The sequence below is a fragment of the Lactuca saligna genome, chromosome 9 (genome assembly GCF_052625555.1).
Source record: "Lactuca saligna cultivar CGN05327 chromosome 9, ASM5262555v1, whole genome shotgun sequence".
NCBI lineage: Eukaryota > Viridiplantae > Streptophyta > Magnoliopsida > Asterales > Asteraceae > Lactuca > Lactuca saligna.
The window spans coordinates 78,951,518-78,961,572 of NC_136425.1; positions in this window are offsets into that span (position 1 = coordinate 78,951,518).

Sequence of the window (10,055 nt, forward strand, 5' to 3'; positions counted from 1 at the left end):
CCATGTGTAATCCCTTCCTTTCTTCCTTTCCCGCAAAGGACACATACTCTGAAACAAAGTTCTAAGTGCTGCACAGTTGAGAGATTTCCCCTATCATGTGCCTGGAACAGCCACTACCAACAAACCGAAGTATGATGATATGCCTCCATAAATGCTCCGACACAAAACGGGATCAGTTGGTCTTTGGAACCCAATCCATTTTGAAACTGGTTTAACCTTTGTCATGTTTGCAAGGTACTCTCTCCCATGACATATCCTACTTATCACAAACAGAAGATGTAGAAATATTAGAATCATTGGAAGATTTGGGAGATTTAACCTTTGTTACCCATCTGTAGTCGGGTTTAACCCATTTCTTGTTCGATCCGATGGGTGCCTCGACACTTGCTTTTGAACTGGAAGCCAATCGTTGAGATGAATTTGACCTAGCCAGTCTTGGTTTCGTTGGAGCATCTCTTGGATTGGACTTCTTAACTGGCAATTCCTTCTTGACCTTGGGATTTTGATTCTTGGCCTTTTGCGCATTCTAGTCACCATTGCGCGATTGTGACCTCGAATGATTTCTTTTGTAGAATCTCCCACTTTGCACATTCTGCCAGCCTTGTGCATAGAAGGGAACGTATGCGCGATTTGGATAATTTCTGGTAATGTGTCCAGGTGTTCCACAGTGAAAACATGTCTTTTTCTTCACTGGGAAGTTGTTTCTTGCTGCCCCTGGTGGTGTGCCCTTGCCATGTTTCTGGTTGTTCCCACATGCACACTTGCTATAGGCACTCTGTTTAACTTGAATTGGTGGCATGTATTCACCAACAACAGGTTGATTAGTAGCAACTGAGTTCGAAGCAACAAATTCAGAGTTCAAAGAGACATTGGTTTGTTTAATAGTGTCACACCCCGCTAAAGCGGAAACGCAAGGTATGACAGCGATAACGGTTTCATTGCAAAAGATAAAGATACATCACCATAGCAGTATTTAAAAGTTTACAACCCATAGCTTCAAAAGAACAAAATACAAGTTTTTCAAAATAACATTGTTCAAAATATAGCTTCATAATAGCTTCAACACGATGCAGCATGCTCTATGATGATGAATCTTTACCTCCACTTACTAATTATTTCCTGAAAAAGCATGTAAAACGAGCGTCAACTATGAAAATAGTTGGTGAGTATCACAAGTTTATAAAATCGAGCGTACAATAAGGCTTTTCGTAAATACAAGTACATTGCTTCAATGATAAACAAGTTGATTGCTATTAATGAATACAAGTTTATTGCTATAACGAGAAACGAGTTTGTATGTGTATGAGCAAACAATGAGTCTCAACCAAACCTATGACTGAAGCCCTATCGAGATCTATGCTTATCGTTCCATAGATGAATATGGTATCATGCACTCCAGCGATTCGGGCGAGTGAGGAGTTGTCAATTCCTAATAGCGCTATCCATAACGACCATTGGCTCAAAGAGTTAATGGTTAGAGATAAGGGAAGGGCCTTTGTACGATAAGTTCTCATGTTCCGTGTTGCATAGACATACATAAAGAAACATAGCAATACAATAGCAATCATGTTTGATACAATTCAATTTAAGTACAACATGCAAACAATAGTTTTTCTGGACATGCTTTTCCACCCCAAAACATAAAAAACGAAAATAGGGGAGTGCGTGAATACTCACGATGTTTTGTGTAGACACAAGCGGTACTTCGGGATGCACCAACGTCTTACTACCGGGATCCTACGACACCAAACACACGCACTAGTGAGTTTCCATGTCGATATCTAATGCTAATATACTAAACTCTACATATAGGGAAATGCCAATTTATGTTTTAGTATTGGATTTATATCATTTTGTTACACTTTTTCTGATGTATTGAAATTTTACAAGTCGTGCGATTAATTACAACCTTGGAAGGTTAATTTTCCAAATTTTAAGTCTCAATAACAACATAAATTCACGAAAAATAGTATTCGAGGGATAAAAATTCTCAAACTTTTTATTTAACTGTTAATACACAACACTAAGCTGGGAAAATTATAAAAATGGATTTCCAAGCTGTTTAATTATATTTTATAATTTTTGAGCATTTATTTCAATAAAAATTGAAATAAATAGTAAACAGTTTCCAAAATTACCCAAACTTTTTATTTAATTGTTATTATACATAAATAGGCTGGGAAAAATATAAAATATATTTTTCAGTGGTTATTTGTATTTTTCCTTGTTTTATTTCTTTAAATAGTCATTAATTAAAGAAATATTATTAAACAGTTAAAATAAATTACCATAAATTTTTGTAACATCATTTACAGTATAAATATCTTGGGAAAAATATCAAAAGTGGTTTTCATAATGTATAAACTGGTTTTGGGTATTTATGTATATTTAAGTGAATTTTAGTGCAATTAACTTTAGAAAATAAGGGAAAAATAGTTTACAGTGGAGAAAAATATTCAAAATTTTTATGTAACCTCCTACTATATAATATGATATCCTGGCAAATTTTCATGAATTTTGGATAATCAGAACTATTTTTCCCATTTTTAAGCCATTATAATTACCAAAAATTGGGAAAAATAGCTAGACATGATGAAAAATCTTGAAATTATTTTCTTGAGTCACCCATCACAAGTAAGGTATGCGAAAATTGTTAGATAAAATTTTCACATCCTAAAAAGTGGTTTTGTAATTTATCATGTCCTAAATAAAAGAAAATTAGAAATCATATGAAACAGTAACAAAAATTGCTGAAATTTGGTGAGGGGTCATTATTCCCCATAAGTATCATCCATGAATTTATTTAGGATTTATTGACCTCTGGAAGTATTTTATATGATTTATGCCCTTGGTTTTAGCAATAATTCTAATAAATCAAATAAATAACAAAAGCTCTTGAAATTTTCCAGATTATCTCATGCATGCAAGGGCTTTCAAAAGTAAAAATGTTAAGAATGTATTCAGAAGAGAAATGAGGGTAATGATTCCAAACAATTTAAGAAAAGTTGCATGCAATAATGCATGAAGTGTAGATGTGGCTGAGGTTCATGAATTTTTGTAGCCCATTCAGTGAGGTTTTAAGCCACGAAATTTCAACCATAACTCACTAGATATGTTAAGTTTCTAAGGTATTTTTCCTAAGATTTATGGTTGGGTTTAAGACCATTGTTTAAGCAAGATAAAAATAGTGATCACAGAAAAAGAGCTGTATGCGCAACCTTTTTGTAAAATCTGCCAAAAATCGGATATTTAATATTTTACAGTAAGACCAGTTGGGTTTGAAAGTTAACTCGTGGAACTAACCAATACAAAAAGAATATCATGATTTGGTTAAAAAATGACTGAGTTATGACTGTTCAAAGTCGAACAAAATAATCTGGCAGATTGCATGTTTGCTTGTGTGCATTTTTAGGGTATTTCAATAAGAACATCATGCATGTCCTTGGTAAGGCCCGATTTCTAACACATGCATGGAATGAATGAGCATCCAAGATGTACTAGAAATGGTTTAATGCTTTCGTTCATGCATGAACACACAAGAAATGGAGAAGAACATGAAATATTATGTTTTGATGTCACATGATCATATGTGCTTCTTTTCCACTCCTTGCATGGGTTTGATCCCGGATTTTCACCATCTTTAACACATGCATTGTGTTATGGTGAGAATCTACAAACCACAAGGGGAGAATAAAGATTTCTAGCCATGGAAAGGCATAGAATCCGAAAAGTAGAGAAGACTAAGAAGAAAAAGAGGTTTAACCATGAAACTATGGAAGAAGATGTTGTTGTTTACCTTGGTTTTGATCTTGAGAGAAGTAAGAACACTTCAAGGGATTCAAAATCTGGAAATTTTGCAGAGGATTGAGAGGATTTTCGTGAGTTTAGAGAGAAGGAAGAAGAGAGTGAAGTGAGAGAGTGAAGTGGAAGAGGTGGAGTAAGGGTTTAGGCTTGATGATTGTGTTTTGGGGAAGAGAGAGGGCATGGGGAGAGGTGATGGCCGGTTTTTGCATGCCTTTTGGCCTCCTCTCTCCTAAATTTTAAACTTTATAAACTTCCCTCCCATATTTTATATAAAAACATTCATTTTTATAAAATGTTTATTAAGCAATTTGATTTATTTAAAAATCTTGTTTTCAACAAATAATTTATGATTAATACTTGTAATTTATATTTCTAGTTCATTGGTATAATCCATAATTTGATTAATATAATTTGATACTAGGAAGTTTATAGCCAAATTTTATAAAGTTTTTAAGCTTTATATTTTATAACTTTGGATTTTTGGCTCTTTAGGGTTTTTGGAACATTGTTTGGTATTCAACAACATGTTGAAGTATAATTAGAGTGTTTTAATTTATTTTTAGAGTTTTATACCCTATTTCAATTATAACAAAGTTTGAAGCTTATTCTAATTATAGTATTGGCATTTCCTATTGTAGCTAAGCAACTTACTAGAATTGTAAGTATCAAGTATATTAGTCCTAGACCTTAGTTGGATCCTAGTTTATGCAAGATTTTTGACCTAATTTATACTACTAGGTCATGGCATGTTGTGCATGAATGGTTATTATAAAGATGCATGAGTCCAAGAATGACCTGAATTGACAGTTGTCACAGTATCCCCCACTTAAAAAGAATTTCGTCCCGAAATTCATTCTATGTCATCGCTTGTCATCGCAAGGGAAAAGTTGCGGATACTTTTCCTTTATGAAGTCCTCGCGCTCCCAGGTGTACTCCGGCCCGCGTTTTGAGTTCCATCGAACTTTCACAATCGGGATCTTACTCCGCTTAAGTTGTTTTACCTCCCTGTCAAGGATTTCTATCGGTTCCTCAACGAAGCTCAGCTTATCATTGATCTTAATTTCCTCCAGGGGTACTATTAATGTTTCGTCGGCTAGACATTTCTTAAGGTTGGAGACGTGGAATGTGTCGTGAATGGCGCTTAACTCTTGGGGCAATTGGAGTTTATACGCTACCGGACCAATCCTTTCAAGGATTTCAAAGGGTCCAACATATCTCGGGCTTAGTTTTCCTTTCTTACCAAAACGCACAAGCCCTTTCCAAGGCGACACTTTTAAAAGTACCTTGTCTCCTACTTGGAATTCTAATGGTTTTCGACGATTATCCGCATAACTTTTCTGACGATCTCTAGCAGCTTTAAGCTTATCTTTGATGATAGTAATCTTGTCAGATGTTTCCTGGATAAGTTCGACTCTAGTCAACTGTCTGTCACCGATTTCTGTCCAGCATAAGGGCGAACGACACTTGCGTCCATACAATGCTTCATATGGAGCACATTGGATACTCGTGTGGTAACTGTTATTGTAGGAAAACTCAATTAGGGGCAAATGAGTATCCCAATTTCCTTTGAACTCAATGACACACGCTCGTAGCATGTCTTCCAATGTTTGTATTGTTCTCTCTGTTTGCCCATCTGTCTGAGGGTGGTAAGCTGTGCTCAAATCTATCTTGGTTCCTAGTGCCCTCTGTAACATCCACCAAAATCGAGATGTAAAACGACTATCTCTATCAGAAATGATAGATAGGGGTACACCATGCAGAGAAACAATTTTGTCGATGTAGATTTGGGCCAATTTTTCCATCTTGAATTCTTCTCGAATAGGGAGAAAGTGAGCGGATTTCGTCAGTCGATCCACTATGACCCAAATTGAGTCGTGACCTCTAGCAGTTCTAGGGAGTTTGGTAACGAAATCCATAGATATTTGCTCCCATTTCCATTGGGGAATTTCAGGTTGTTGCAACAACCCGGAAGGTTTCTGATGTTCAGCTTTGACTATTGAGCATGTCAAACACTTCCCGACGTACAAGGCAATATCCTTTTTCATTCCAGGCCACCAATAGTACTCTTTAAGATCCTTGTACATCTTATCTGCTCCAGGGTGGATGGAGTATTTAGATCGATGAGACTCTTCTAATACCATGTCTCTCAGGTTGTTAACCCTTGGAATCCAGACCCTGTCTTTAAAATAACGAACTCCATCAGGTTTGGTTTCAAATCTTTCTTCCAAACCATGTAAAGTTTCGCCTGGAAGATTTTCCTTGCATAACGCTTTCTCCTGGGCATTAATGATTTGAGATTTCAAGCTTGTCTGAATTACCATTCCCAAAGCTCTCACACGGGAAGGTTTCACTCTTACTTTCCTACTAAGAGCGTCGGCTACTACGTTAGCCTTTCCTGGGTGGTATCGTATCTCACAATCATAATCACTAAACAACTCTACCCATCTTCTCTGCCGCATGTTTAACATTTTCTGATCCAGGATATGCTGAAGGCTTTTGTGATCGGTATAAATGGTGCATTTGGTTCCGTACAAATAATGCCTCCATATCTTAAGGGCGAAAACTATTGCTCCTAGTTCTAGATCATGGGTGGTATAATTCTTCTCGTGCGGTTTGAGTTGTCTGGAAGCATATGCAATGACCCTATCTTTTTGCATTAGCACACATCCTAATCCTTGATGAGACGCATCACAATACACCACAAAGTTCTCTGATCCTTCTGGTAAAGCCAGAATTGGTGCATTGCACAGCTTGTTTTTCAGGATTTGAAACGCCTCTTCGTGTTTCTCTTCCCAGAGAAATTTTCTATCCTTTTGGGTCAAAGATGTTAATGGTTGAGCAATCCTAGAGAAATTCTCAATGAAGCGTCTGTAGTACCCAGCTAATCCTAGGAATTGTCGTATTTCTGTCGGGGTTTTGGGGGCCTCCCATTTCTTGATTGCCTCTATCTTAGCTGGATCTACATGGATTCCTCTTTCACCGATCACATGACCAAGAAAATGTACTTCCCGAATCCAAAATTCACACTTAGTGAACTTGGCATACAATTTTTGTTCCTTCAACAGCTCCAACACTAGCTTTAGATGTCTATTGTGATCTTCTTTGGTCCGCGAGTAAACAAGTATGTCATCGATAAAGACAATTATAAACCTGTCTAGGTATGGTCTACAGACCCTATTCATCAAATCCATGAATACAGCGGGTGCGTTCGTTAGTCCAAAAGGCATGACTAAGAATTCATAATGTCCATAACGGGTTCTAAACGCTGTCTTGTGAATGTCCTCTTCGTGAATTCTTAGCTGATGATACCCTGACCGAAGGTCGATTTTTGAGAAGTAGGAAGCGCCCTGCAACTGATCGAACAAGTCATCTATTCTAGGGAGGGGATATCGATTCTTGATTGTCAACTTGTTCAATTCTCTGTAATCAATGCACATTCGGAATGAACCATCTTTCTTTTTGACGAATAACACTGGGGCTCCCCAAGGTGAAGAACTTGGTCGAATAAACCCTTTGTCTAGAAGTTCTTGAAGTTGTCCGGATAGTTCTTGCATCTCGGATGGTGCAAGGCGATATGGTGCTTTTGCTACCGGTGCCGCTCCGGGAACTAAGTCTATCCGAAATTCGACCTGTCTATAAGGGGGTAGACCGGGAAATTCCTCCGGAAATACTTCGGGATAGTTTTGAACCACTGGAATCTCCTTGAGTTGCTTAGCTTCAGGTTCTCTTTCTAGCACATGGGCCATGCATGCAATACAATTCTTCTTCAGGTACTTGTGAACCTTCACGCTTGATACTATGTTTAAACTTCTTCCTGGCTTCTCACCGTGTATGATAAGGGTTTCTCCATTAGGGAGAGGCACTCTGATGACTTTCTCATAACAACCAATGTCTGCTCTATTTTTGGATAACCAATCCATCCCTACTATCACATCAAAACTACCTAGCTCTATAGGAATTAGGTCAATGCTAAAGAGTTTATCAGCTAAATTCAGAGTACAACCAGGAATTATATCACTAGCCCTAATTTCATACCCATCAGCAAGTTCAATAGCATATGCAATCCTCATCTTTACCGATTTCAAGCCAATTAACGGTCTAAATGCTAAAGAAACAAAACTCCTATCTGCTCCCGCATCGAATATTACTGATGCAAAGTGGTTGTTCAGGAGGAACGTACCTGTTATCACTTCAGGGTTCTGACGAGCTTCTTCTGCACCAATCACAAAGGCTACACCTCTTGGTTGTCTAACTTGATTTCCTTGAAAGTTTTGCCTGGCTTGGCCTTGTCCATGGTTACCAGGTCCATTGTTCAGTTTAGGACATGCTCTACGGAGATGATCAATACTCCCGCACTCGTAACATGTCCTTTTTCCCTCCTTATTCACCTTACAATACTTCGAGTAATGGCCTGTTTGCTTACAGTTTTGGCACACCGGGCAAGCTCCCTTGTGATGGAAGTTACACTTATTGCACTTCGGAAGCGGCCCTGAGTACTGCTTTCGCTCCTGCACTTCTTGTCCTTGAGTTTTCACTGGTTCTTGCTCCTGGGCTCTTACCATAAAGTTTCTTGAGACTTTCTGCTCCCTCCCTGACTTGCCTCCATACTTCTTCTCTCCCTGATTTATTGGCTTCCTCTTGCTACTAGAGCTTTCCTTTGCTGATGCTCCCATCCTTATCACATCATTGGTTAGTCGATTTGCTAGGCTTACTGCACTTTGAATGGTAGTTGGGTTTGCTGAGGTAACCATTCCCCGAATCTCTGGTGCCAGACCCCAGATGTAACGATCTATCCGTTTCTCCTCAGGAGTAACCATGTGAGGTACTAGTTTTGCTAGTTCATGAAATCGGACTGTGTACTTCTCTATTTGTGTTCCAACCATAGAATGGTTCCAGAATTCATATTCAAGTTTCTGAAGTTCATCCTTGGGACAATACTCCTCTATCAGCAGCTTCTTTAGGTCTTCCCAAGTTAGCTGATATGCTGCTGTACGGCCTCGGGTTTGCACTAGAGTATTCCACCAGGTTAATGCCCTATCTTGGAATAGGCAAGATGCATACTCAACTTTGTTGCGCTCGAGGCATTTGCTAATATGAAGGACCGACTCCATGCTGTCAATCCATTTCAGTAACCCAACCGCACCTTCCTTTCCATGGAACTCCTTAGGTTTACAGGCCATAAAGGACTTGTAGTTGCATTCTCTTTCATTGTTTCCCCGGTTTCCCCCACTACTTCCTTGGTTAGCATTAAGTCCTGCAGTTACTTGAGTGACAATGTTTGGGATTGCTTGCATGAGTTGTTGTGCTACCATTTGAGCAACATCGGGCGTTTCGTTCTGTGGGCGCCCGCGATTAGGCCTTCCTGACATGGTTCTATGACACAGGAGAAGAAATACGTATAAATACATAAAATAATGTATAATGTGTATTTCACTACCATTTTGAAAACCGTAAGTGTTGTCAAATTAATGGGTTGCATTAATACTATGCATATAGATTTGAGAAAGGAGAGAAAAGAAAAATCTCTTTTATTCAACCATTTACCAAATAAATTTTAGGGTTTGACCTCATAGTAAAAGTTTTCAAACATAAAATAAAAATTTTCATTACCATTTGAAATAATCTTAAAGCCAAACCAATACGTCAATCTCAAAATAAAGTTTTAAATATTTTTCCCAAAAGACACCCAACATGGGTTTTCATTTCAAAACAAAATAAAACAAAATACTGAAATCAGAACCAAAAGCCAATCGCTATCCCAACAAGAAGCATCAACACCACAATCAGGAACAGCCCACCAAACACATAATATGCTGTCATCGCATGACCTGCCTCTCGTCTAGCAGCACTAGCAGTGTTAGCAGTCTCCATCGAATGCTGATACAGGATTTCCATTCCTGCTAAAACTTCATCCAAAACTTCTCGATGCCCAGCTATCGCAGCGAGACTGTGACGTAGGCCTGCTGCTATCGACTGCAATCTCCGGGACTCCTCCGGGGTCATACCTGGCTGTCGGACAGGTATCCCTATGACTTGCTGAGGTGAGGATGCTCTTGGTCCTGCATCGCTGGGTCCTACCCCGCTAGGTCCTGCCGTGCCATGTCCTGCTGTGCTGGCGGGTATCCTTCCTGGAATGGGGACACTCTTCCTCGCTGTCCTCCGAATGCGAAGTCCATAGAGCGGTGGCTGTGGCAACACCGATGTCGGTGATGCCTCGCGTCGTTGACTCGGGGCGTTGTCATTGCTGATCT